General features: G+C 44.6%; 1 protein-coding gene across 1 annotated transcript in view; it reads left to right on the top strand.

Annotated features, from left to right (window-relative positions):
* LOC139240107 (protein unc-13 homolog B-like) overlaps nt 1–20,155 on the top strand; it is an 893,314-nt gene that overhangs the window by 571,300 nt on the left and 301,859 nt on the right. The window lies entirely within an intron of this gene.

Raw genomic sequence — 20,155 nt, forward strand, 5'->3', positions numbered from 1 at the left:
GAGTAGGCCATTCAGCCCTTCGAGCCTGCACCACCATTCGATAAGATCATGGCTGATCATTCCCTCAGTACTCCTTTCCGGCTTTCTCTCCATACCCCTTGAACCCCTTAGCCATAAGGGCCATATCTAACTCCCTCTTGAATATATCCAGTGAACTGGCATCAACAACTCTCTGCGGCAGGGAATTCCACAGGTTAACAACTCTGAGTGAAGAAGTTTCTCCTCATCTTAGTCCTAAATGGCCTACCTCTTATCCTAAGACTGTGTTTCTCATGTTCTTATGTTCTTATTCTGTGGCAAGTGTCTCACCTCCTGAATCCCCAAAGCTTTTTCACCATCTACAAGGCACAAGTCAGGATTGTGATGGAAAACTCTCCACTTGCCTGGATGAGTGCAGCTCCAACAACACAAGAAGCTTGACTCCATCCAGGACAAGCTTGCTTGATTGGCAACCGATCTACCATCTTAAATATTCAGTCCATCCAACATCAGCATGCTGTGTCTGCGGTGTATACCATGTACAAGATGCACTGCAGCTACTCGCCAAGGCTTCTTCGAAAGCAAAACTGTGACCTCTACCACCTGGAAGTACAAGGGCAGTAGGTGCATGGGAACAGTGTCACCTCCAAGTTCCCCTCCAAGTCACACATGTTGACTTGACAATATATCGCCATTCCTTCATCGTCGCTGGATCACAATCCTGAAACTCCATCCCTAATAGTACTATGGAATGCCTTCACCATAAGGACTGCAGCGGTTCAAGAAGATGGCTCACCACCACTTTCTTGAGGGCAATTAGGGATGGGCAATAAATACTGACCTCCCCAGCAATGTCCACATCCCAGGAATGATTTTTTTTTAAAGCTGAGTTTTGCAGAGGGTGTTAAAGGAGAGAATAGGGAGGAGAGGCAAGGGGTTTAGGGACTGTGGCCCAGAAGGCTGAAGGCACAACTGCCATTGGTATGACAAAGAGAGCGAAAGGCCAGAGTCAAATGGTTGAGAGAGTTTTGGAGACAGAGTTTGAAGGAGTAAAAACAGAAAATGCTGGAAATCTCAGCTGGTCAGGCAGCAACTGTGGAGAGGAAGCAGAGTTAACATTTCGGGTCGATGACCCTTTGTCAGAACTGGAGAGTGTTCAAAAAGATCAGATTCTTAACAAGCACTGAAAGGGGGAGGGGAAGAAAGAACAAAAGGGAAGGTCTGTGTTAGGTTGGAAGATTAGAGAGACAAAAGGGCTGATGACTCAAATTCAAATGCTAATATCCGGAGTTAGAAAAATATTAGTCAAGATAGGTGTGAATGGTGAGATTATGACCAACTGCCATTAGATACAAGGAGAAAAAAAGAAAGAAACAGGCTCTGAGCGGGGCGGGATGGGGAGGGAGCCAAAGATTGGCAGCAGTTAAGCTCTGAAATTTTTGAACTCGATGTTGAGTCCAGAAGGCTGTATAGTGCCTAAACGAGAGATGAGGTGCTGTTCCTCGAGCTTGCATTGTACTTCGTTGGAACAGTGGAGGAGTCCGAGGTCAGAGTGGGAATGCAGTGGAGAATTCAAGTGACAGGTGACTGGAAGCTCAGGGTCACACTTATGGATTGAACGGATGTGCTCTGCAATGTGCGCTTGGTCTCCCGAATGTTGAGGAGACCACATCGTGAGCAGCGAATACAGTATACTAAATTGAAAGAAGTACAAGTAAATTGCTGTTTTACCTGGAAGGAGTATTTGGGACCCTGGAGAGTAGGAAGGGAGGAGGTAAAAGGGCAGGTGTTGCATCTCTTGCGCTTGCACGGAAAGGTGCCGTGGGAAGGGGAGGGGGTGCTGGGGGTGAGTGCGGAATGGACCAGGGTGTCCCTTCGGAATGCTGAGAGGGGAGGGGAGGGGAAGATGTGATTGGTGGTGGGATCACGCTGGAGGGTGGTGGAAATGGCAGAGGATGATCCATTGAACGTTGAGGCTGGTGGGGTGAAAGGTGAGGACAAGGGGAGCCCTGTCATGGTTCTGAGAGGGAGGGGAAGGGTTGAGAGCAGAGGTGCGGAAAATAGAACAGACACGGTCGAGGGCCATGTTAACCATGTTAGAGGGGAATCCTCGGTTGAAGAAAAAGGAAGACATGTCAGAGGCACTAGTGTAAAAGGTGGCATCGTCAGAACAGATGTGACGGAGACGGAGAAACTGGGAGAATGGAATGGAGTCTGTACAGGATGCGGGGTGGGAGGAAGTGTAGTCCAGGTAGCTGTGGGAGGCAGTGGGCTTATAGTGAATACTGGTCGAAAGCCTATCCCCAGAGATGGAAACGGAGAAATCGAGGAAGGGAAGAGTCAGAGATGGACCATGTGAAGGTGAGGGAAGGGTGGAAATTGGATGCAAAGTAAATGAAATTTCAAGTTCAGGGCGAGAGCAGGAAAAGGCACCGATATAGTCATCAATGTACTGGAAAAAGAGGTGAGGGAGGGGACCCGAATAGGACTGGAACAAAGAATGTTCCACATATCCCACGAAAAGGCAGGCATAACTAGGACCGATGCGGGTTCCCATAGCAACACCTTTAATTTGGAGGAAGTGAGTGGAGTTGAAGGAGAAGTTGTTCAATGTGAGAACATGTTCAGCCAGGCGGAGGAGGGTAGTGGTGGATGGGGACTGGTTGGGCCTCTGCTCCTGGTGGGGAATGAAAGTGTAGAGGAATTGGACGTCCATGGTGAAAAGGAGATGGTTGGGGCTGGGAAACTGGAAACTGTTAAAGTGACGGAGGATGTCGGAGGAGTCGCGGATGTAGGTGGGAAGCGAGTGGACAAGGGGAGAAAAAATAGAGTCGAGATAGGAAGAAATAAGTTCTGTGGGGCAAGAACAGGCTGAAAAAATGGGTCTACCAGGGCAGTCCTGTTTGTGGATCTTGGGAAGGAGGTAGAAGCAGGCTATGTGGGGTTGGGGAACTATGAGGTTGGTGGCTGTGGAAGGAAGATCTCCAGAGGAGAGGTCAGTGACTGGGAAATTATGGCTTGATGTTCAGTCGTGGGGTCATGGTCCAGGGGGAGGTAGGAGGAGGTGTCAGAGAGTTGGCAATCAGCCTCTGCAAGGTAGAGGTCGGTTCACCAAACAACAACAGCGCCACAATTGTCAGCAGGTTTGATGACAAGGTTAAGGTTGGATCTCAGCAAGTGAAGTACTGCAAGTTCAGAGGGAGGTAGGTTGGAGTGAGTGAGGAGAGCAGAGAAATTGAGACGGCCAATATCCCGTCGGCAGTTTGCAATGAAGAAGTCCAGAGAGGGTAAGAGGCCAGAGGGAGGGGTCCAGGTAGAGCGAGAATTCTGAAAACAGGAGAAAGGGTCAGCTGTGCAGGGGGAAGAAGTGGGCACGGAGGCGAAGGCAGCGGAAAAAGAGCTCAGCATCGTGCCGAGCTTGAAACTCATTGAGGTGGGGCATAAGGGGATGAAGTTTGGAGGAGAGTTTATAGGAGGTTACAGAGACAGGGAGGGACAAGGTATAATGGGATTTAAAGACGAGAATTTGAACTTTGAGCCATTGAGGGACTGAGAACTACTGTAAATCAGTGGAGACAGGGATGATGAGTGTGCAGGTCTTGGTGCAGGATAGGACACAGGTAGCAGAGTTTTGGATCACTGAAGTTTACGAAGGTTGGAGGATGGAAGGCAAACAGAATAGCATTGGAATAGTTGATTCTGGTGATGACAAAGGCATGGATCAGGGTTTTAATGGCTGATGGGTTGTGGTAGAGGCAGACGCTAATTCACCAAACTGCTGAGTGTAACTGAAGCATTTTCAAGACTTCGGCAAGGCAGGAAAAATTGAAAAAAGAATGGATGTGAAAAATGACTCGTAACCTTTCATCTCCACAACCTCCTGGACTCCTGTGTTCCAGCCCTCTCACTGGTCCACTCACTCTGACCTCCTGTGAATCCTTGCCACTCCCAGGCACTCCCCAGTCAGTGGCAATGCTTTCAGTTTTATAGGTTCTACCTTATGGAATGCCGTCCCTAAAGCTCTTCCGCTAAGGTGTCAGTCATGGCTCCATTGGTAGCACACTCGCCTCTGAGCCAGAATGTTGTGGGTTGAAGCCCCACTCCAGGGACTTGAGCACAACAATCTAGGCTGATACTCCAGGGCAGTGCTGAGCTGCATTGTTGAAGGTGCCATCTTTTGGAGAGACAGTAAACCGAGGCCTCGTCAGCTCTCTCAAGTGGACGTAAAAGATCCTATGGCACTATTTCGAAGAAGAGCAGGGAGTTAACCCCGGTGTCCTGGCCAATATTTATCCCTCAATCAACATAACAAAAAACAGATTATCTGGTCATTATCACATTACTGTTTGTGGGAGCTTACTTGTGCGCAAATTGACTGCCATGTTTCCCACATTACAACATTGACTACACTACAAAAGTACATAATTTGCTGTAAAGTGCTTTGAGATGTCCCATGGTCTTGAAAGGCACGATATAAATTCAAGTCTTTCTTTCTTTACTTTCTTCACTGGCTTTAAAACCTCCTTCTTGGCCGTGTGTTCACCATGTGTTTAACCAACTCTCCTAATTATTTTGCTGTCACTCTGTTTTTCATTATTAAATTATTTGCACTAGAAAAGGTACAGAGGAGATTTACCTGGACTGGAGAATTTTAGCTATGAGGAAAGATTGGATAGGCTGGGTTTGTTTTCTTTGGAACAGAGGAGGCTGAAAGGAAACCTTATTGAGATGTATAAAATTATGAGGGGCCTGGATAGAGTGGACAGGAAAGACCTATTTCCCGTAGCAGTGGTGTCAACAACCAGTGGGCATAGATTTAAAGTCATTGGTTTAGAGGGGATCTGAGGGGATTTTTTTCACCCAGAGGGTGGTGGGGGTCTGGAACTCACTTCCTGAAAGGATGGGAGAGGCAGAAACCCTCACCACATTTAGAAAGTACTTGGATATGCACTTGAAGAGCCATAACCTACAGGGCTACGGACCAAGAGCCGGAAAACAGGCTTAGGCTGGATAACTCTTTGTTGGCCAAAATGGCCTCCTTCCGTGCTGTAAATTTCTATGAAATGTGAAACACCTTGGGACAGTTTATTGCATTGAAGGCACTATAAAAGTCCAGGTTGTTATGTACTGAGTTTAGTATACAGGTATATTTAATTACTGTTTTCTTGTATTCTGAGCTATTGTTGTCTCTAAGAATGTAGAGCATTGAATTATGTTAGCCTTAATGATTACCTTCTTGATCCTATTATCCCTGTAATTTCCTGATAGAAACTGCAACCTTCCACCTTGTGATGTTAAATAAATCTTGCTGTTCGGAAAATAAGTTCATAAAGGGTTTCAAAGGTGTGGTGGACCAACTGGGCACTTTTAAAATGCGGCTTTGCACGGGGATGGACTTATGCTGTACCCAATGCAAACTCAAAACTGGTGTAGTTGGAGGGGTCGCACTACTTACCTTTAGTGTGCTTAAGAATCAGACTGCTGAATTATACACTCAGACTAGATTTTAACCCTACCTGCATGGCGTAAACCGAGTGGGTGGGTAGATCAAGCAGGTTACTCACCCGCTCAGAACTTGACCCTTTTGTGCCATTTCACATTTTAAACTTCAGGGTCTTGCAGCAGGATGTAACACCCACCTAAAGCAGGGTGTGGGGGCCTCATGAATTTTTGAAAATCGGGGTCCAATTACATCAAAAGGATTCCAATGTTATTTTAATCGTGGCCTGAGTGGGAAGACTGCTGCAGTTTTCTCGCCAGGCTAATCCAGGTCTGCAACTTTTCTGTAGTCAGAAGAAACTATTCAAGGTAAGTGTAAACTTTCTTTTGTGGGTCCAAGCTCCACAATTAAAGTTGCGGTTTCCCTTCCCTCTCCTGCAAGACTCTCCTAAAACCCCCTCTCCATGACTCGCCTGATTGTCAGTGAGGCTACACAGTGCCAGCCAGCAGCTTCCGTTCACCTGAACTATTTCGACCACTTGTTGGCCAGCTTTCATTTTCCACCCCTTTTGGGTGCGTTTCGCACTCACCCTGCCCATCGCTTGCATAAAACCCATTTGAGGTTTAATATTGAAACCCGCTCCATTTAGATATAGATACACAGTCAAAACCACTTCTTGTCAATCCAGAAGTAGAAGTATCATTGCATCCTGAATGTCCACCAGTTCCTTGTACATAAACTAAATGTTTGAAGTTTGAAGGACATTAGCTTGGATGATGTGGAATCTATATGGGTAGAGCTGCAGAATACCAAAGGGCAAAAAACGGTAGTGGGAGTTGTGTACAGACCTCCAAACAGTAGTAGTGATGTTGGGGAGGGCATCAAACATGAAATTAGGGGTGCGTGCAATAAAGGTGCAGCAGTTATAATGGGTGACTTTAATATGCACATAGATTGGGTAAACCAAACTGGAAGCAATACGGTGGAGGAGGATTTCCTGGAGTGCATAAGGGATGGTTTTTTAGACCAATATGTCGAGGAACCAACTAGGGGGGAGGCCATCTTAGACTGGGTGTTGTGTAATGAGAGAGGATTAATTAGCAATCTCGTTGTGCGAGGCCCCTTGGGGAAGAGTGACCATAATATGGTGGAATTCTGCATTAGGATGGAGAATGAAACAGTTAATTCAGAGACCATGGTCCAGAACTTAAAGAAGGGTAACTTTGAAGATATGAGGCGTGAATTGGCTAGGATAGATTGGCGAATGATACTGAAGGGGTTGACTGTGGATGGGCAATGGCAGACATTTAGAGACCACATGGATGAATTACAACAATTGTACATTCCTGTCTGGCATAAAAATAAAAAAGGGAAGGTGCCTCAACCGTGGCTATCAAGGGAAATCAGGGATAGCATTAAAGCCAAGGAAGTGGCATACAAATTGGCCAGAAATAGCAGCGAACCCGGGGACTGGGAGAAATTTAGAACCAAGCAGAGGAGGACAAAGGGTTTGATTAGGGCAGGGAAAATGGAGTACGAGAAGAAGCTTGCAGGGAACATTAAGATGGATTGCAAAAGTTTCTATAGATATGTAAAGAGAAAAAGGTTAGTAAAGACAAACGTAGGTCCCCTGCAGTCAGAATCAGGGGAAGTCATAACTGGGAACAAAGAAATGGCGGACCAATTGAACAAGTACTTTGGTTCGGTATTCACTGAGGAGGACGCAAACAACCTTCCGGATATAAAAGGGGTCGGAGGGTCTAGTAAGGAGGAGGAACTGAGGGAAATCCTTATTAGTCGGGAAATTATGTTGGGGAAATTGATGGGATTGAAGGCCGATAAATCCCCAGGGCCTGATGGACTGCATCCCAGAGTACTTAAGGAGGTGGCCTTGGAAATAGTGGATGCATTGACAGTCATTTTCCAACATTTCATTGACTCTGGATCAGTTCCTATGGAGTGGAGGGTAGCCAATGTAACCCCACTTTTTAAAAAAGGAGGGAGAGAGAAAACAGGGAATTATAGACTGGTCAGCCTGACATCGGTAGTGGGTAAAATGATGGAATCAATTATTAAGGATGTCATAGCAGTGCATTTGGAAAGAGGTAATATGATAGGTCCAAGTCAGCATGGATTTGTGAAAGGGAAATCATGCTTGACAAATCTTCTGGAATTATTTGAGGATGTTTCCAGTAGAGTGGACAAGGGAGAACCAGTTGATGTGGTATATTTGGACTTTCAGAAGGCTTTCGACAAGGTCCCACACAAGAGATTAATGTGCAAAGTTAAAGCACATGGGATTGGGGGTAGTGTGCTGACATGGATTGAGAACTGGTTGTCAGACAAGAAGCAAAGAGTAGGAGTAAATGGGGACTTTTCAGAATGGCAGGCAGTGACTAGTGGGGTACCGCAAGGTTCTGTGCTGGGGCCCCAGCTGTTTACACTGTACATTAATGATTTAGACGAGGGGATTAAATGTAGTATCTCCAAATTTGCGGATGACACTAAGTTGGGTGGCAGTGTGAGCTGCAAGGAGGATGCTATGAGGCTGCAGAGCGACTTGGATAGGTTAGGTGAGTGGGCAAATGCATGGCAGATGAAGTATAATGTGGATAAATGTGAGGTTATCCACTTTGGTGGTAAAAACAGAGACACAGACTATTATCTGAATGGTGACAGATTAGGAAAAGGGGAGGTGCAAAGAGACCTGGGTGTCATGGTACATCAGTCATTGAAGGTTGGCATGCAGGTACAGCAGGCGGTTAAGAAAGCAAATGGCATGTTGGCCTTCATAGCGAGGGGATTTGAGTACAGGGGCAGGGAGGTGTTGCTACAATTGTACAGGGCCTTGGTGAGGCCACACCTGGAGTATTGTGTACAGTTTTGGTCTCCTAACCTGAGGAAGGACATTCTTGCTATTGAGGGAGTGCAGCGATGGTTCACCAGACTGATTCCCGGGATGGCGGGACTGACCTATCAAGAAAGACTGGATCAACTGGGCTTGTATTCACTGGAGTTCAGAAGAATGAGAGGGGACCTCATAGAAACGTTTAAAATTCTGACGGGGTTAGACAGGTTAGATGCAGGAAGAATGTTCCCAATGTTGGGGAAGTCCAGAACCAGGGGACACAGTCTAAGGATAAGGGGGAAGCCATTTAGGACCGAGATGAGGAGGAATTTCTTCACCCAGAGAGTGGTGAACCTGTGGAATTCTCTACCACAGAAAGTTGTTGAGGCCAATTCACTAAATATATTGAAAAAGGAGTTAGATGAATTTCTTACTACTAGGGGAATCAAGGGGTATGGTGAGAAAGCAGGAATGGGGTACTGAAGTTGCATGTTCAGCCAATAACTCATTGAATGGCGGTGCAGGCTAGAAGGGCCGAATGGCCTACTCCTGCACCTATTTTCTATGTTTCTATGTTTCTAACTGGAATACATCTCTTCTGGCTGTGTTATTTTGTGTTGGCCTAAGAGGATTAAGATATAAAATTGTGTATTTAATTTACAGGTGTTGTATGTTCAACATAAGTCTTCTACAGAAGGACCAAGTTAATATTTCAGTTTAATGAAGTAAAATAACATAACCTAAACCTATATGAAATCAAAATTGCATCTTTTAGATCAAATAAAACTGCAGATCATACATACAATTAAATACATACAATTTACCATAAGTTATATATGAGCCACTATTCTCGTATAAACCATCTTCCAAAGCATATGTTCTTCTTTATTGTCCTCGTTCGGAGAAAAATGAAACCTCCATTTTACAGAGGACGTACACTCTCTACTGTAAATGTTCCCATCCTACCCTTTTTAAAAGGCTGCAACATTCTCAAGCTTCTTAACTTTTCTAACTAATTACATGTAGAGTTCTGAAAGTAGGAGCTAATTTGGACTCCTTTGTCTAATTTTCAGGAGTCCTGTGTTGGATTTTTGTACAGTGGAGAATCAGTTGGAGATGTTCTGCCCCATGTATGAAGAAAAATGCTTTGAATTTATGTTTAATATTTTCTTATTGTACTAATGAGAGCAAGTTAAGCTATTCAAATTGGCAAGCTTTTCAAACATTGGGGCGGGAGTGGGGATTAATTTCAGTGCATATAGTGATCCTTCATAGATAACCCTAGTCTCTAGAGCTTGGTTGAATGTCTTTGGAAGAAAGGAATTTCCCCAAGGTTATTTCAAGTTGGCCACAAGTTTATTCCTCTCTTTTTTTGCCTTCCCTGTGTTCGGAGTGTCTATTGACACCAGTGTGTCAACCAATGAGCTGGAGGCGGGACCTCCAGCAGGACTTGCAGCATTTACTCAGCAAACAGCAAAGAAAACGAAGTGTATTTAAAAAGAGTCTGTATGAACTGCAACAGCAAACAGAACTCAGCAATTTCTCCCGATAAAGCACAGTGATTTCTCCAGAAAAATGCAGTGAATAGAGGATAGTTACATACAAATCGATCCCAGTTACTTACAGCACTTACCACTTATCTCCATTTTAACCGGAAATAGTGGTGTCATTATATGTAGCCCTTGGAGATAGCATTACAGCAGTTGGGCAAGTACAACACAAGGTTGGACTCTCTAATGACTAGGATGAGGATGGATGGAAGGGTATTTTCTAATGTTTTTGCAAACAATTGGGATATGTAGCTTTGATTGGTTGCAAATTGTATTGAAAGTATGATTGGTGCTGACCATATAACTTATGATAGTACAAAAATATCTCTGAAAACTCAGACTTGATGCCCCAGAAATTCGAGAACGGCCATCTCGAGGCTCCCGAGATATTGGGTCTTGGACCTCATTGTAATAGTTCAGGCATGGCATGACAGCGCAACGACTGGAGATGAAGAAAAATCGAGCTGCTGCGCACTAGCAGTGGATCTTGGTTAAGTGGGGTCATAGGTCGGGTGGCCTGAAGTTCCAGGGCAAGGGTAGGGAGATTGGGGAACCGGGAATCTCTGGGTTGTGGAATTGCTGGGAACGTGGCAGATCGGGGTTTAGGTTAGGGAGAAAAGGAGTTCGGCAAATCGGGGGCCATGGAGTATGGAGATCAGAGGCCGGAGGGTTGGCAGGGAGGCCAGGGGGTCCGTAATTGGGGGTCGGGACATGAGGCTAGGTGGTATGCGATTGGTCGAGAGAGGTTGCCGGGGGTGGGGGGCATTCCAGTTCCTCCCAGCTCCGTATTCAGGTAAGTTACTTACCTTCTTTGTTGCAGGTGATCCCTAGGCTTGGTTCACCTGAGCGCAGCCCTTGATGGCTTTGGCTGCCGGTGAGCAAACCAATCTTAGAGAGGGAATCTCAAGCAGGTGTTTGGCCACTTATTTGCATATGCAATGGGACTAAGCCTGCTTCAGGCATGGATACAGGATATCTCTTGTTTTTCCTTACCCAATATGAAGGTCAGCGCACTTCCGTCCGCAAGTGTGTGCGCAATTGCTTCCGACCATTTTGGCACCTTATGTGTTCATGCAGCGGCCGAGAAACGAGTGTTGCTTGCTGCAATTTCTAGGACAACATATCCTGTGTATGCTTATCAGCATTGAACTTGATATCTTCGTTAATGTAGAACAAAAACTCTTAACTCAATATAAAGTCCAGGTACATTCAAAGCTTTGAGCAGTGCCACTATATAGGGAGGTTCTTCCTGAACCATATTTCTGAGCACAATACCAAAAGAAAGCTTATCCGATCTGATGGGCAATCATTCTCTCATTTCTGGCTTCCTACCCCTTTCTCCATTACAAACATTAGGTATTATTTCCATCATTGCTTCATTTAGTTTTGCTCTTCTACCCATCAAGTATGTTGTCCTACATAAGTATGATATATGAGGTGATACCATGAGGAGAGACAGCACAAGCTAAATGATACAATTTTAAAGGGGGTACAAGAACAAAGAGACCTGATGGGTATTTGTGCACAGATCCTTGAATGTGTCATGGCAGGTGAATAAAGCAGTTAATAAAGCAAATGGGATCATGGGCTTTATAAAAAGTGACATAGACCTAGGAATTCGAGATTGCTAAAAACCTGCTAGTGTTACCGTGGGCCAGAGTTAACGACCACCGGAAATAATGGCGATGGCAAGACCGGGATAATAATAGTAATGACTTTTATTTATATCTTGCCTTTAACGTAGTAAAATATCTCAAGGTGCTTCACAGCAGTGTTGCAAGACAAAACAGATAAATTTGACACCGAGCCACAAAAGAAGAAATTAAGGCAGATGACCAAAAGCTTGGTTAAAGAGGTAGGTTTTAAGGAGTGTCTTAAAGGAGGAAAGAGAGGTGGAGAGGCAGAGAGGCAGAGAGGTTTCGGCAGTGAGTTCCGGAGCTTAGGGCCCAAACAGCAGAAGGCATGGCCACCAATGGTTGAGCAGTTATAATGAGGGATGTTCAAAAGGGCAGAATTGGAGGAGCGCAGACATCTTGTGGGGTTGTGAGGCTGAAAGAGATTACAGAGGTGGAGTGATTTGTAAACAAGGATGAGAATTTTGAAATCGAGGCTTTGTTTAACCGGGAGCCAATGTAGGTCAGAAAGCACAGGGGTGATGGGTGATCGTGACGTGGTGCGAGTTAGGACATGGGCGGCTGAGGTTTGGATGATCTCAAGTTTATGTAGTGTAGAATGTGGGAGGCCAGCCAGGACAGGCCAGTCAAGTACAGCTGGTTGATAATTAGCATTAGCCCAGTGCTAACCATACCGTGCAAGGCTATTTTTGTGGCATTAGTGCTGTCAGGAGGCCCATTGTTGTGTGGCTGTAGCAACTTGCAGCATGAACAGCCTCCTCTTAAAGCAAGGCTGTCATTTTAGAGAGCAGTGTGGTCCCTTAAAGGAGAATTGCCTTCTAAATTGAAAAAGATAAAAATCTTTAAAAAATGTCATTTTTAGCCCTTACTGCTCAACTGCCTCCTGAAAAAAATTAATATTTAAGAGAATTCCAAAATAGGAGTGTTGCCCCCATGACCTGGCTCCAATGCCCAAAGAAACTTCATGACCTCAGACCTATGGTCAAGGTCAATGAATGCATTTTCAAAAGCCGTCTGCTACCAGCTGCACCACGAGCTCAATGCCCGAACCACCCCACCCCAACCCCCCGCCTCTCCTCCCCCCTCCCCCACAATCATACACCTATGAACAATCTGTACCAAAACATGAGGCAGACTTCTCATTCCTAGCTTCACCTCACCCCCTTGGAGGAGACGGTGCTGGCTATTCTTGGCAGGGGCATGGCTAAGCCCTTGGACAGCGGCGGGGCTAAAAGGATACAAGATGCTGGTATCCTCCTATGTTATCCTCCTTCTTGCATGCACCTCTTGTTTTCTCTCCCACCCCCTCACCACAACTACACCTTTGTGCCTTTCTCATTTCACATGCAAGAAGTGCAGCCTGCCCAATCATTGGTTGACCAAGAAGAGGGAGAGGAGAGTTAAGAAGAAGAAGAAATACCATCACTCGATTTGACACACCAGCCGCTCAAGGTCAACCTGCAAGGCCATTTAAGGTGTTTCCCCCCACTGAAAGTCAGCAACCTTCCACCAGCCATGCTGCAGCCACTGAGGTAACACTGTGTGACATCAGTTGGATAGGCAAAGGCACACACAAGACAGTCACTAAGGGTATGCATCAGGGTGATGAGTTGATTTCTTGATGTCCTATTGGATGGTTAGATGTATAAAGTTGGATTGGAAAGTTTGCTTTGTGCTGGCTTTTATTTCAGCATTGTGGCCAAGAGGACACTGTGATGGTCATTAACAGAGGGAAGGTAAGGTGTGGGACAAATGTTGAAAGGGGAATTGGGGTTGTGGTCACTGGTACCGCAGGCGGATCTTTCCATCTCGGATATCCCAGCCAGAACAAGGCTTATCTGTGTTGCATCCTTCCTTCTGCTTCCTCCTCTTCTGCGTCTTCCTCTTCCCTCTGTGAGCGGATGCTGTAAATCTGAAATAAATGCATAATATGCTGGAAATACTCAGCAGGTCAGGCAGCATCTCAACCTGAGACATGAACTCAGTTTCTCTCTCCATGGATGTTGCCTGACCTGCTGAGTATTTACTGCATTTTCTGTCTTCTCAGAGGCCTTCCTTTATCATCAGGGACCTTGCACGTGTCCAACAGCACTCTCTGCACACTTTTAACATCTACTGCAGCGAGCCACTGCTACAATAAAATATAAAGGGGATGTTTCGAGACATCCTCTACTTTCTTTTGCAGCAAGACTGAAATTGCCCACCACCGGAAACAAGGCGCATCTACCGTTTTCAATGTGTTCTGGCCGTGCCATGCATTGGGGCAGCCTAACTGTCGAAATTCAGCAATTCAGCGATTTTTTTTTTCGAGCGGGTTGGAATTGTCATTATGATGGGGCGGAGATGGGGATAGGGCGGAGTGGCCGTCACTAGAGGGGCAGAAGTGGGGGCGGAGCAGAGTAGCCGAGGCTGTCCGTCATCAGCGCCGCGCTGATGACGTCATTGTGCTGGCCCGTTACAACGTCTCTCCCCTTCAGTTAAAGGGGAGAGCCATTATGAATTCTGCAGCCACTTTAGTGGCAAACACTGGGCCACCAGGGAGGGTTTCAGCTGGGCCAGCAGCCTAGCACCCTGTTGACGGCCCGGCTAAACCCGCAGCCATAATTGTCGGACCAACCTGGCAGTCGGCCGACAAAAAATGTAACATGGCAGCCGCGGCAGTGCGCCCTCCCCTTTAAGGGCGGAGAGTGTACCGTGGGAACACCGATCGGCAGCGAGGCTGCTCCGAAGGAGCAATTTCACGAGGCGGTCCCTGCCAGTCGGTAAGGGGTCAGCGCGTGCACACTGCGGTGGGAAAACAGGCCAAAACTCACGAAGGGCAATTTCCAAAATGGCGACCCCTCCACGGAAAGTCGGTGGCCATTCCGCGCCGCCCCATGGCCGCCGCTTTAAGGCGGCCAGAGGCCTTATCGGAAGGGGCAATTTCGGCCCCAAAGAATCCAGTCCAAAAGCTTAAATGCAGACTTACCTGAAAGATGTGTGTGTCCCTTTTAAGAAGTGTCTCTGTCAATTTGCTGCACGCTCACTTATCAAAGCGAGCATAGAACCCTGCGCTAAACTCAGCACAAAGGTCCAAGTTTGCAGAGCGTGACGTTAAGGCAGCGTTGCAAGCTGACTGACGTCACATTTTCCATATTTGCATCTCCAGGGCTAGCGCAGCAATCAGCAACGCTAAGGCCCTCACTAAAATGGCGCTGCCGAGTCCTGCGCAGGGAAGAGCGCTACAGCGGCGGCCACCATTTTTTCCAAGGATTGCAGAGCCAACTCTGATAAGTAGCCCCAATTTCTGGACCATAGAGTACAAAAGCCTGGAGGTTATGCTAAACCTATATAAAACACTAGTTCGGCCCCAGCTGGAGTATGCTGTCCAATTACAAGCACCACACTTTAGGAAGAACGTGACAGCTTTAGAGAGCGTACAGAGGAGATTTACTAGAATGGTTCCATGGATGAAGGATTCGTTACGTGATAGACTGGATAAGCTGGGGTTGTTAAGAGTAAATAAAGAAAAACTGTTTCCAGTGGCTGAAGAGTCGATAAACAGAGGGCACAGATTTAAGGTAATTACATAGGACATATGGCACAGAAACAGACCATTTGTCCCAACCAGTCCATGCCAGCCTTTATGCTCCACTCGAGCATCCTCCTGTCTTTCCTTATCTAATCAGCATAACCCTCTATTCCCTTCTCCCTCATATGCTTATCTAGTCTTCCCTTCAATGCATCTATACTGTTTGTTTAAACCACTTCCTGTGGTAGCAAATACCATATTCTCACCACTCTCTGGGTGAAGAAGTTTCTTCTGAATTCCCTATTTGACTTGTTGGTGACTATCTTATATTGACGGCCTCTAGTTATGCTCTTCCCTACAAGTGGAAACACTCTGTATATACAATCAAAACCGTTCATAATTTTAAACATAAGAACACAAGAACATAAGAACATAAGAATTAGGAACAAGAGTAGGCCATCTAGCCCCTCGAGCCTGCTCCGCCATTCAATAAGATCATGGCTGATCTGGCCGTGGACTCAGCTCCACTTACCTGCCCTCTCCCCGTAACCCTTAATTCCCTTATTGGTTAAAAATCTATCTGTGACTTGAATACATTCAATGAGCTAGCCTCAACTGCTTCCTTGGGCAGAGAATTCCACAGATTCACAACCCTCTGGGAGAAGAAATTCCTTCTCAACTCGGTTTTAAATTGGCTCCGCCGTATTTTGAGGCTGTGCCCCCTAGTTCTAGTCTCCCCTACCAGTGGAAACAACCTCTCTGCCTCCATCTTGTCTATCCCTTTCATGATTTTAAATGTTTCTATAAGATCACCCCTCATCCTTCTGAACTCCAACGAGTAAAGACCCAGTCTACTCAATCTATCATCATAAGGTAACCCCCTCATCTCCGGAATCAACCAAGTGAATCGTCTCTGTACCCCCTCCAAAGCCAGTATATCCTTCCTTAAGTAAGGTGACCAAAACTGCACGCAGTACTCCAGGTGCGGCCTCACCAATACCCTATACAGTTGCAGCAGGACCTCCCTGCTTTTGTACTCCATCCCTCTCGCAATGAAGCCCAACATTCCATTCGCCTTCCTGATTACCTGCTGCACCTGCAAACGAACTTTTTCCCCAATTAGGTCATCCCTCAGCCTTTTTTCAAGCAAAAAGAGACCCAGCCTGTTCATCCTTTCCTGATGGGTATAACCTCGCATTTCTGGCAAAAGAACCAACAGCGTCACAAGGAAAAACCTTTTTGCACAACTTGTAGTTGGGATTTGGAATGCACTGCACGATAGGGTGGTGGACACAGATTCAATAGTAGCCTTCAAAAGAGAATTGGAGAAATACTTGAAGAAGAAAAAGTTGCAAGGATATGGGGAATGAGACTAACTGAATTACTCTGTGAAAGAACTGGTGCAGACTCGATGGGCCGAATAGCCTCCTTCTGTGCTGCACTATTCTATGATAATGTTCCTCCTCCCTGCATCCTCATTGTGTTTAAAAAAACTTGTTGCAACATCATCTTCCCCATCCATCTTTTGCTAACCTTTAAAACTATGGAATTCCTTAAACCCCTCAGCTTTCTCTTGCTCTCTACCAGCTACAGCCTTTTAAAGCCTAAACCGGTTTCATTGAGCCACGTTATTTTGATTCATGACATCTATCCCAATTGTTCCCCTGGCCCTGCACCTAAATTTCTCAATTGAAACAAGGATGCTTACAGATTCAGATAGAATTAAAACTTTATCTCTAAAAATGAGAGATTTTATCTTGTTATTTCCCCTTTCTTTAGGTCCCTGTGCAATAAATACCATGTACAGCCTGTGCGTCGGACTCTGCTGCTGATATTTTAGAACCAACCTCAGGGGGCCATGTAAGGATGGCTTGGAGTGAATCTTTCATTGTTTTTTGCTTCTGTCCTGTGCCTTGCAATCTGTGAGGAAGCATGTGGAACTTGCAATTTGGAAAAACTTCAGGCAGAAATTCTGTCACCATGCAGAGCAGAATATTAATGCAACAATGTTTCTTAATGAAATTAAATAGGATTTAGGAGGATGTATTATTTTAGGTCTGTACAGTTTTGTCCGGGAAATTGAAATTTAATGAGCAACCATGTAGTATTTTTATATATAATCAATACATGTACATCCAAGGACATAAGCCTAGAAATGACCATGAATAAATGTTACCTTATGAATGTCTCTCCATCATTTTAAGAGAGGTATTAACTTATTAAAAGTAAACTGGTAGCACCTCTATTAAAATAGTATAGAAAGGAGTTTTATATGATTGCATTAAATGCCTGAATGATAATATTGCTCACAATTTCTAGGCTATAGTGATCCACAAAAGCTTTCTTTTCTTAATGCCATATTGTTTTGCATCATTATTATGAGCAAGGTGTAAAGATATTGAGATTTCTATCTACAACAAAACCACATCAGTTATTCCCCATGGTTTGCTGAAGTCTTCTTTTTCCCCTTCTTTGCCAACGTTTGCATCCACCAGGCAATTGGAGTTATTTCGGATGGGGAGAGCAACAAAGTATGTAATGATTTATTACTCACAAGTACCTTGGCTCCTACTTTAGCATGCTCCAACTGGAGAGATCTGGAGTATTCATGCATATAGGGGATACGTACATCCCTCATTGTATGATTATGTTAGTCTTATTCTTTTTCCTCATGTAGTCTTTGTCTGCATAGTTTTCTTTCTTTGTCTGTGTCATGTGCGTGACGTGCAATCATTTATATATTTGTTTTCTTTTTATTAGTATTGCATTATAAGAATGACAAAACAAAAAAATGCCCACTGTATGCATGAATATTTATCAAACAGAGCATGCATGAACCTTCTCAAAGATACAATTTTTCTTGATATCTGCACATCATAGTGCCAGAAAGAACGATAATTTGAAATTTAAATTGAAACGCATGCTTTCTATGTAATTAAACAGTTTAGTGTAAGGGAAAATTAAAATGCATCAGCTCGTTCTTATGGTGTGCAGAGCCGGGACCAATATCCTCGCAGCGGGGGTTTGCTAGTGCTGTTGGGGAGGGTTTAAACTAGCTTGGCAGGGGATGGGAACCTGAAAATAGATTTAGTAGGGAGGGGAGTAAAGCTGGAATTAGAAAGCAAAAATAAAGAAAGTGAGTTTGAAGGAGAGAGGAAACGAGCAGGAAAAAAGGTAAAAAAACAAACTTAAAGGCACTTTGTCGAAATGTACGTAGCATTTGTTACAAAATAGGTGAGTTGACAGCACAAATTGAGACAAATGGGTCTGATCTGATAGCCATTACAGAGACATGGTTGCAAGGTGACCAGGACTGGGAATTAAATATTCAGGGCGTACTTGACAATCCGGAAGGACAGACAGAAAGGAAAAGGAGGTGGGATAGCTCAATTGACAAAGGATGGAATCACTGCAATAGTAAGAAATTATATTGGCTCAAATGATAAGGGTGTTGAAATAGTTTGGGTGGAGATAAGGAACAATGAGGGGAAAAAGTCACTGTGGGCATAGTCTATAAGGCCCCCTAACTCTGTTGATCGGAGCATAAACCAGGAAATAATGGGGGCTTGTAAAAAGGGAACAGCAATAATCATGGGTGATTTTAACCTCCATATTGATTGGACAAATCAAATTGGTCAGGGTAGACTTGAGGAGGAGTTAATTGAGTGCATAAGGGATGGGTTCCTTGAGCAGTATGTAACAGAACCAACCAAGTGGCAGGCTATCTTAGATCTGGTCCTGTGTAATGAGACAGGATTAATAAACAATCTCCTAATAAAGGATCCCCTTGGAATGAGTGATCATAGCATGATTGAATTTCAAATCCAGATGGAGGGTGAGAAAGTTGGATCTCTAACCAATGTACTAAGCCTAAGTAAAGGAGACTATGAAGGTATGAGGGCAGAATTGGGTAAAGTGGACTGGGAAAATAGATTAAAGTGTAGGACGGTTGATGAACAGTGGTGTACATTTAAGGAGATATTTCACAAGACAAATATATTCCAGTGAAGAGGAAAGGGTGTAAGAGAAAAGATAGCCATCTGTGGCTAACTAAGGAAATTAAGGACGGTATCCAATTAAAAACAAGGGCATACAAAGTGGCCAAAACTAGTGGGAGGACAGAAGACTGGGAAGCTTTTAAAAGCCAGCAAAGAACGACTAAAAAAAATGATTAAGAAAGGGAAGATAGACGATGAAAGTAAACTAGCACAAAATATAAAAACAGAGAGCAAGAGTTTCTATAGGTATATAAAAAGGAAAAGAGTGGCTAAAGTAAATGTTGGTCCCTTAGAAGACGAGACCGAGGAATTAGTAATGGGGAACATGGAGAAGGCAGAAACTCTTAACAGATATTTTGTATCAGTCTTTACGGTAGAGGATACTAACAATATTCCAACAGTGGATAGCCAAGGGGGGGGAGGAACTTAACACAAACACAATCACAATCACAAAGGAGGTGGTACTCAGTAAGATAATGGGACTAAAGGCAGATAAATCCCCTGGACCTGATGGCTTGCGTCCTAGGGTCTTAAGAGAAGGAGCGGCAGGGATTGTGGATGCATTGGTTGTAATTTACCAAAATTCCCTGGAGGACCCAGCAGGTTGGAAAACTGCAAATGGTTGGGCCTCTACTCATTGGAATTCAGAAGAATCAGAGGTGATCTTATCGAAATATATAAGATTTTGAGGGGGCTTGACAAGGTGGATGCAGAGAGAATGTTTCCACTGATGGTGGAGACTAGAACTAGAGGGCATGATCTTAGAATAAGGGGCTGCCCATTTAAAACAGAGATGAGGAGAAAGTTCTTCTCTGAGGGTTGTAAATCTATGGAATTCGCTGCCTCAGAGAGCTGTATAAGCTGGGACATTGAATAAATTTAAGACAGAAATAGACAGTTTCTTAAATGATAAAGTGATAAGGGGTTATGGGGAGCGGGTGGGGAAGTGGAGCTGAGTCCATGACCAAATCAGCCATGATCTTAATTGAATGGCGGAGCAGGCTCGAGGGGCTGTATGGCCTACTCCTGTTCCTATTTCTTATGTTCTTATTACAAAATATTTACTATAAAATATATATTTTTTTTAGTTTAACTTTTTTTAAAAATCCACAAGGCTGAAGATGGTACTTTGGCCTAAAGATATTTTTCATGTTGCCTGTTTGATTCTACTTACCTTGTGGAGTATGACTAAAAT

The sequence above is a fragment of the Pristiophorus japonicus genome, chromosome 2 (assembly GCF_044704955.1).
Source record: "Pristiophorus japonicus isolate sPriJap1 chromosome 2, sPriJap1.hap1, whole genome shotgun sequence".
Lineage (NCBI taxonomy): Eukaryota > Metazoa > Chordata > Chondrichthyes > Pristiophoridae > Pristiophorus > Pristiophorus japonicus.